The 9,713-nt window shown below is 44.3% G+C and overlaps 1 long non-coding RNA gene across 1 annotated transcript; it reads right to left on the reverse strand.

Annotated features, from left to right (window-relative positions):
• Positions 1 to 968: 968 nt before the first annotated feature.
• Positions 969 to 9,227, reverse strand: LOC118143775 (uncharacterized). Its single transcript, XR_013524231.1, has 7 exons — positions 9,095 to 9,227; positions 8,593 to 8,674; positions 6,668 to 6,987; positions 4,390 to 4,451; positions 3,306 to 3,481; positions 2,169 to 2,925; positions 969 to 1,349 (listed from the first exon to the last, which is right to left on the reverse strand). It is a non-coding gene; the product is annotated as an uncharacterized LOC118143775 (long non-coding RNA).
• Between the last annotated feature and the right edge of the window lie 486 nt (positions 9,228 to 9,713).

Below are 9,713 nucleotides of genomic sequence, written 5' to 3' on the forward strand. Positions count from 1 at the left end.
TTACAACTGGGTAAAGCCCAGCCTGACCTCCCTATGAAAGAGGCAATCTGGGATTTTGACTCTTGTCTTGCAGAGCAGGAAACAGTCATGCTTGTTCGGTGCCATCCAACTTGACAAGGAAAAAAAACTAGGGCTTGCCCTCAGTGTCCTGATTCCAAAATCTTTATTGTCACTAAATCAAGTACTTTTGTCACACAGAGGGGGAACGCTGCACATCCTTTGCCCTTCAAAACCTAGAGGACATATTTAGGCCAGGCGTGGTGGCTCACGCCTATAATTCCAGCACTTTGGGATGCTGAGGTGGGCAGATCACCCAAGGTCAGGAGTTTAAGACCAGCCTGATCAACATGGTGAAACTCCGTCTCTACTAAAAATACAAAAATCAGCCAGGCGTGGTGGCAGATGTCCATAATCCCAGCTACTCAGGAGGCTGAGGCAGGAGAATTGGTTGAACCCAGGAGACAGAGGTTGCAGTGAGCCAAGACTGTGCCATTGCATTCCAGCCTGGGCAATAGAACAAGACTCAAAAAAAAAAAAAAAAAAAGCTAGAGGACACATTTCAAGGACAGTTGGCTAGAGGCTATGGTTCTGGAACCCCTAACCTTTATTCACACCATGATCTAGAGAATTTGGCAACTAGTGTCAGCATGTGCCAAATTCTGCTGCTACCTGAATTAGAAACTTTCAGTCAGTTGGACAAATGGAGCACAGGGAAAATGCTGGGACTTAGAGACCTTCTAGGAGGACAGACACAACGTGATTTATTCTTGAAGAGAAATTGCATGGATGGCTCTAGCTCGTCTCCCACTTCTCCCATTTTCCTAAACTACCCAGATTCTTCTATTTCTGGGCTTCCTTTATATTCTCTCTCTCTATGCAGTCAATCTCTCTGTCACTCAGCACCTACAAAAATTACCTGGCACGGCAAAAGAAACAGTCATTAGAGTGAATCAGCAACCAACAGAATGGGAAAAAATTTTTGCAGTTTATCCATCTGACAAAGGACTGATATCCAGAATTTACAAAGAACTAAAACAGATTTACAAGAAAAAACAAGCAAGCCCATTCAAAAGTGGGCAAAGGATATGAACAGACACTTTACAAAAAAACACTTACATGAGGCCAACAAACATATGAAAAAATGCTCATCATCACTGGTCATTAGAGAAATGCAAATCAAAACTACATTCAGATACCATCTCATGCCAATTAGAATGGTGATCATTTAAAAATCTGGAGACAACAGATGCTGGAGAGGATGTGGTGAAATAGGAACACTTTTACACTGCTGGTGGGAGTGTAAATTAGTTCAACCATTGTGGAAGACAGTGTGGCGATTCCTCAAGGACCTAGAAATAGAAATTCCATTTGACACAGCAATCCCATTACTGGGTATATATCCAAAGGATTATAAATCGTTCTACTATAAGGACACATGCACGTGAATGTTGAATGTTCATTGCAGCACTGTTTACAGTAGCAAAGACCTGGAATCAACCCAAATGCCCATCGATGATACACTGGACAGGGAAAATGTTGCACATATACACCATGGAATATTATGCAGCAATCAAAAATGATGAATTCATGTCGTTTGTAGGGACATGTATGAACCTGGAGAACATCATTCTCAGCAAACCGACACAAGAACAGAAAATGAAATACCGCATGTTCTCACTCATAGGTGGGTGTTGAAGAATGAGAACACATGGACACAGGGAGGGGAATCACTACACACTGGGGGAAATAGGGGAGGGACAGTGGGGGGTGGGGAGTTGGGGAGAGATAGCATGGGGAGAAATGCCAGATATAGGTGAAGGGGAGGAAGGCAGCAAATCACACTGCCACATGTGTACCTATGCAACAATCTTGCATGTTCTTCACATGTAACCCAAAACGTAAAATGCAATAAAAAATAAAAAGAATTTAAAAATTACCTGTCCTAGGATCCAAAAACTTCAAGACTCTGCTTTTAGCCAAATGTGTCTGAAAAACTCCAACGAACAATTTTATTCTAAAGGGATAACTTACTATGTTGTGTTTCTCCAGAATATTTGCATTTCTTTAAAAAAAGAGAAGGTCGTTGACCTTAAGACTTAATGACAGACCTTTAGGCATTACGACAGGTGGTGGGGCAGGCAGTTCTTTACTGCAAGGGGCTCTCTTACCACACATGGGAGGCTGTTGTAAATTTCCTTTCTCCCTCTGTCCAATATGATCAGCGCCAGGTCACTCTTTTTCCTCTGAAATCAAAATCTCATCCAGCTGCTGGGAAGACAGAACAAAGCTGCCAACTGATGATTATTCAAGAACAAAGCAGACCATTTATTTTAGCAGTTTCAGAGCCATTATCTCCCCAGGACACGAGCTACAGTGTGTGCCGGCTTTATCTGCCCGAGTTTCCTTCTGTCCTCAGATCCTTAAAGAGGGCGCTGTTCCTCTTGCAGGAGCAAGACAAAAGGGAACAGGAGAAAGAAATTTCTTATAGCAGTGACCTACAAAACTTCTCTCTCCTTGGCTGCCTGAGCTTCTCAAAGGCAATATGATTTCCTAACTCTTCAAGAAACTCCAGACAGATGAGAGAAGGTAAAAGAGAAGCAGGCTCAGGCAGGCATCTTCCATTTGAAACAGGCCAGAAGACTGGGCTTGGCAGCTCACACCTATAATACCAGCACTTTGGGAGGCCAGGGTAGGAGGATCACTTGAGCCCAGGAGCTTGAGACCAGCCTGGGCAACATGGTGAAACCTCATCTCTACAAAAAAAAAAAAAAAAAAATTCAAAACAATAGCCAGGTGCTGGCACATGCATATAATTTCAGCTACTCAAGAGGCTGAGGTGGGAGAATCACTTGAGCTCGAGAGGTCCAGGCTTCATTGAGCCATGATTGCACCACTGCACTTCATCCTGGGCAACAGAACAAGACACTATTCCAAAAAAAAAAGAAAAGAAAAGAGAAACAGGTCAGCCCAACACCGTCAACCTCACTACTCATTACCATCATCAAGGATTCAGGCTTCTTTGAGAGTCTCAAGAAGGAATTGTCAGATAAAACATAGGATGCCCAGTTATATCTGAATTTCAGATGAACAGTAAATAATTTTTCAATATACAAGTATATCCCATGCAATATTTGGGATATACTTATACTAAGCAGTCATTCATTATTGATTTGAAATTCTAATTTAACTGGGTATCCTGTATTTTAATGTGCTAAATTTGGTGACACTACCACATCCTATTTCTGCCCGATCTCCATCCCTCCCCCATAGCTGGCTCTGCCCCTACTCGGTCCGGGCCCGGTCACCTGAAGTGCAGCAGAGTTCCTTTGTTGCAGATGAGGACTTGGAGGGGTCCATACCAGAAACACCAGGAATCATACAGACCTACATTCAGCGCTGGGCAGCATCGGAGACAAACCTCACGTGGAGTCACCTCCCGTCTGGCTGCTTCGACCTTCTTGCCTAAGGTCGCACTGAACACCTGAAAAAGCAATAGTCATTTTCTGCTCTTAGAGTCAACAGGGACCGTTTTCTCCACAGGAGATATTTTTGAGAGAGGTCTCCCACTTGTGTGCAGAACAGTTCATGGAAAACATTCATCTCTCTAAGCGTCATCTGAAAATTGCAAGTTTAGGCCAAATTCCTTAAGTCCTCCCTGCTCTAAATTCTGTGAGTCCATGTATCCCCTGGCTCTCCCACCATGGTGCTGCCCAGGCCTGCTCAGTTCTCGGCCACCCAGGGGTCCCACTCCTACCTCAGCTCCTTCTCTCATGGGGGTCCCCATGGCAAACTGCTCCCAGCTCTTCCTGAAGCGTCTGACATTTCCCTACCTTCCTAACCTCGCCCTCCCGTTCAGAAGATGGGTCCTGCTTGGAGACCATCACTGCAGTTGGGACCCTGAGCCTTCTGGCCTTCCCACTGGTCATGGTTTATCTCCTACTTCCCCAGGAGCAACCAGTCAATATTAAGCAACACTCATTATCCCTGATAAGTGTCACTTACTGGAATTCAGGTTGAAAAGCAATCACACGAATTCTGATGCAGTAAAAGCCAACATGTGGGCTTTATGCTGAGTCCTTCATGCACTTGGTAAAATTCACTTTTAAAGTAACATGAACCCAATACCACCCAGTCATGCTTCTAACACAATTATCCTTCCCTCTTACCGCCAGGTCTTTACCCCTTTTTAGTGTGTGCTGATTGCTGTTTTAATGTGTTCTCTTTCCAAACAGTTTGTCCATTTCAATTCATTGACCAGTAAGGTCCATGAAAAGTCAGCCCATTTTTTATGCTTAAATTGATTCTCTGCTAAGATCTATCTAACTGATAGCTTGTATTTTTCCTCTCACTCAGTCTCTTCCATTTTTGTTCTGCCCAAAGTATACCCACCCTTTCAAGATTCACTGGAATTTGTATTTTGTAATCTAGTATACAAGGTCCTCTGAAGACACCTTTAAAAAAAAAAAAAAAAACAAGTGAGGACTCTACCTTCTGACACATTTTATCATTTGAAAAACAGACACAAAATTATTTAGTCATTTCCCCAAAGTCAACATTGGTGAACATTTCTGGGATTAAGAAAAACAATATGATAGGACTTTGTGGTAGAGAGATTGCCTTTTATATTTTACTTGTGACTTTTCCCAGTGCCAAAATTCTATGACTCTATGGATTAATATTCTCCCCTGGCTGCTAATGGAAGTGTTTGGGGGACTTTTCCTTCTAACAGTAAGAGTCTCAAGGCTTAACATTCCAAAGTGCTGGCTATATCCCCAACGCAAAAACAAAAAAATCTGCCATGTAGTAGCTATTTCTATTGTTTTGTAAGAATGAAAAGAAGTCACATAATTAAGCCTGGAGCCCAGGAAAAGGAGCTCAAAAAGATGCCTTCTGTGGTGCCATGATAGCGGATGACAAAGCAGATGAACAGGAGCCCTTCCTGTCCCCCAGACAGAAGGTCATGTGAGTCGAGTCTCCTCCTGCATCTCCGGCCAGGCTACACCTGGCTGATGTGTTTATATAAAACTGGACAACTAGTGAATGGAAGTTTACCGCCCAGGGTCTCCCAGTGAGTTTGTTCATTTCTTCATTCATGCAAACCCATTTATTGCATCTCTCATGTGTCAGGTACTATGAAAGACACAGGAAACATAAAGGTCAACGAAACTCTGTCTGGACCCTCACAGAACTGCAGACTGATGCATGAGACAGAGCCACAAATAATAATGCATCACAACGCGTCACAGTGCATATCGAAGTGTTGAAGTAAAAGAGTGGGTGCTCTGTCACAGCGACTCTCAACCAGGGCCAATTTTGTGCCCCCTACTCCCACCCTGAGAAGTTTAGCAATGTCTGCAGACATTTTTGGTTGACACCGCTGGGCTGAGAGATGCGACTGGTGTCTAGTGGGTAGAAGCCAGGGATGCCGTGAAACATTCCACAGTGCATAGGGCGGACCCCACAACAAGGAATCATCCAGCCCCAAAAGTCGACAGTGCTGAGGTTGAGAACTCTGGTCTAGTGGGATGAAATGGGATGTAGTCAGATCCATCTGGCTGTCTCTGAAATTTGGGCTGACTTAATCACTTTTGTTCTTTTCATAGTTGTGTAATTGATTGGCTTTTACCCCTAAGCAAGTTATTTCACCTCAGTTGGCTTAAGTTTCCTCATCTATAAAATAGAGTTAGAGTCTATGATCTCTAAATCCATTCCAGTCTAAGAAGCTATGGTTTTATTGGACGTATATATATACATATACCAAGTTTCACTCTGTCACCCAGGCTGGAATGCAATGGTGCAATCTTGGCTCACTGCAACCTCTGCCTCCCGGGTTCAAGCGATTCTCCTGCCTCAGCCTCCTGAGTAGCCAGGATTACAGGTACCCACCACCATACCCAGCTCATTTTTGTAATTTTTGTAGAGACAGGGTTTCACCTTGCTGGCCAGGCTGGTCTCAAACTCTCGACCTCAGGCAATCCGCTTGCCTCAGCATCTCAAAGTGCTGGGATTACACGTGTGAGCCACCGTGCCTGGCTTTTTAGGCCAATACTTATGCTTTCGCTGAATCCTGCTTCCAAGAGGAGAATGCCTTGGCCAAAGACTGTTTACTCCACTCCAGGTCAATGAGATAAACTAGTTTCCTGTGTTGATCCAGAGTCTCACTCAGGAAGGCTGCGTGCAACCTCTGCCCAAGGACACTGAGTTAGGACACTTCCATCTTTGGCGTTTTCTCATCTGCAAACAGGAGCTACTTAGCTGCTCTGCCTCCCTGTGTCCGGAGGAAACCTTTGAGTCAGTGAAGAGATGGAAAATTACCCGGATGCTGTTCCTGTGACTAGGTCCAAACCACAAATGCCACTTTTCTCCCTTTGGGGGACCTGTGGCAAGGACAGGGTGGGGAGACACTGTGCTGTCCCCATGGTGTAGGCTGGTGGGCTGGCTGGGGAGGGACAGTGTCTCTTTACATGTCTGTGGGACTGCCTCAGGGAGGACCTTCGTCATTTCTCTCACTGATGACAAGAGACTTGGATTCTAGGCCACATACTTTACGCTCTGGGGACTGGGTGGGTATCTGGTGCCCTCAAATTCTCATTCTCTGTCTCTCTTTCCCCCACCGTGGCTTCAGACTTAGTCACCAAACAGAAAGAGCTTTTCTGAGCCAGCCTACCGGAGAACAAGAGCAGCTACGGAGACCAGGGGAAGCCAGGTCCCCACAGGAGGGGAGGCGCTCCTGCCTGGGTCTGAACAGACGCCTCTTCAGTGCTGCTGCCACACTGCTGTAGCCGGAAAGGCAGAGAAAGGGAGAGAGGGCCTGGCTGGAGAGAGGGCAGGGCGGGTCTTGGCAGCCAAGGAGTTCCGCGTTACTGGGCTCCCTGTCTTGGCAGAAATGCATCAAGGACTCCAACTGGAGTATCTTTGTGTCCTGTCGCCTGCCAGACCAGTGTCATCTGAAGTAGCAGGTCCTGTGTGCCATGAACAAACGAACTGCTGGGAAAAAAAAAACAACTGCAATCCAGAGACATTAAATAACATGCCCAGATTATTTCAGCTGCTAATCAAAGGGACTTCTATCCAGGTTGCCATCAAATTTGCTTCGCTGATCTTATCAACAATAAAAGTTCCTGGCCTGGTGCGGTGGCTCACACCTATAATCCCAGCATTTTGGAAGGCCCAGGAGGGCAGATCACGAGGTCAAGAGATGAGACCATCCTGGCCAACAGGGTGAAACCCCGTCTCTACTAAGCTTACAGAAGTTAGCTGGGTCTGGTGGCCTGTGCCTATAATCCCAGCTACTCAGGAGGCGGAGGCAGGAGAATCGCTTGAACCCGGGAGGCAGAGGTTGCAGTGAGCTGAGATTGTGCCATTGCACTCCAGCCTGGCAACAGAGCAAGACTCCGTTAAAAAAAAAAGGAAAAAACAATAAAAGTTCCAAGTCAGTTAGACAGATATTTCCCACTGTGTATATTTTCATTGTTTGGGATTTTTTGTTGGTGGGGGCGGGGGTGGTTGGAGGTGGTGAGGTTGGTATGAATTATATTAAGTAAAATGTGCAAATCTTAAGTACACTGTTTAATGACCTTTATAGATGTATATACCCAAGAAACGAGTTCCCAGATGAAGATATAAAACATTCCCATCAGTCTAGGAAACCTATTTCAGTCAGTAGCCACTCCAAGAAATAGCCGGGTTTTCTTCTACTTCTATCACCTTAGATTAGTTTTGCCTGTCCTTGAACTTCTGATTATCAACCTCATATTCTTTTCTTCAATATAATGTATTCAGGGTTCATCCACGTTGTGTTGGTAATTTGTTCGTTTTGATTGCTAGGTAGTATTTCACTGTATAAAGATACCACATTTTGTTTATCCATTCTTCTGTTGATGGATATTTGGATTCTTTTCAGTTTTTGGCTATTATACTATATTTGTCCTAAAGACATTGGATAATTTTTTGTTAATTGCTCTCAAAACATGTGCCTATTTTAATTCCCCTTCAAACAAACTCTAATAAAATCATCCTCCAAAGGTCCCAGAAGTTGAGATAGAAGAAGTGTTTATTAGATGACCTCAAAGATCCCTTCAGACATGAAATCATCTGATTCAAGGTCTTCCCTAAGAGCTCCTGTTAAGCACCTACTTGTGTGAATTCTAACAATGTTTTCTCTGATCTGCAGTACAGACAGTGGTTGTTTCCACATAGAAATAACCCCTGCACCTATAAATTCACCGACAAAGACTTGAGAACTTATTCAAGCACAAAACGATAGCCTGATAGCTCTTTACCAGAGGCTACCTATCTCCAGATGAAAGACGTTCTCCTGTTCTGCCCACTGGAAGCAAATTAGGGGTGACCAGAAGAAATGGTGGAATGTAAATAAAGACATCCATTTCATTTCAACCCTTTTGTCCTCCATGGAAAACAACGGTAGTTTCCTTCTTGAATAAGGTGGGAAAGAATGAAGCCAACAGTGGACTATTCACCAGGCCTCCGAAGCATTTCTCAATTTTCAGATCCTGAAATGAATTCCTACCACTCATTGTTATTCAGATGTTAATTTCATCTAATGCTGACTCTAATGAGTCTATACTATACCTGGTGAGCCGAACTGCCGTGCACCCTCCAACACACCATCAGGCTTCTATTTAACCCAGACAAAGGGGCTTTTATACTCTTCCTGGACAGGAAAAGATTGGAAACAATTTTTTAATGTTACATTTATTTTTTTAAAAACTTTGCCTTAAGATTTATTCAACAAATATTCATTCAGCCACAAGGACTGAACTCCCAAAGGTCGGAATTACCACTATTGTGGTACCCAGCATCTTACATGATGTTATAAGAAAGGAAAATTCAAAAGAAAATCTGCACAACGGCCCACAATGGCTTTAGTCAGACACGTAGGGAATAGAACCGAGGCTTGTAAACTAAAGCCGACTTCTTGCTTGTGTAACCGGAGTTTTGTTACATACTTCACTGACAGGTACTGGTTATAAACCTGTTTATAGACGTAGAACAAGACAGGATGCAAGGAGTTTCCCTCCGCCAGACCCTAAGGCACCTAACCTTTCTCCTACCCACTCTACCATGTATTTACCTTATCTTATGGACAGGGTCACCGAGCACCAATCAGAATTGCTTCACTCCTCCTTTCTCCCGCCTTCTGTGCCACGCCATCCCCCATTAGGAAATGTGTCTATACTGTGCCTCCTGTAACCCACTTAGGGACACATTCTTAGTCTATCCTGAGTCTGTGTTCCTGGGCTTCATCTTCAAGTGTGGCTCAGAATAAATCTAACCGTGATTTCTCTGAGACCTAGTGCCTGTTCATTTCACTTTTCAGGCAGTGATGTATACCATCCAAACACCTCTAATCCCCCCACACACCACAGAGAGATTCCCTCCCACCCCCTCTCTGTCTTCTCTCATCCCTCTCAGCTCAGCCCTGATCTCTCTTCTCCTCTCCCCTCTTATTCTATCCCTTTTCCTACTTCCTGTCTCATAAAGCCTCTTTATGAACTCACGGAAAAAAGAAAAGGGGGTGAGGGTGGAGAGAGGACACGCATCTGTAGCTGTTACAACTAAACAGCCTTTATACTCAAGCCATTCAGATTCCTGTATCCTGTCTTTAGGTACCATTGGTTCCTCACCTTACCCCACATATACCCCAGGAAGATAGCTGCACTCCAGCTGGCCTAATGCACCATTGTTTTCTC

This window comes from Callithrix jacchus, chromosome 11 (assembly GCF_049354715.1).
Source record: "Callithrix jacchus isolate 240 chromosome 11, calJac240_pri, whole genome shotgun sequence".
Classification (NCBI taxonomy): Eukaryota; Metazoa; Chordata; class Mammalia; order Primates; family Cebidae; genus Callithrix; species Callithrix jacchus.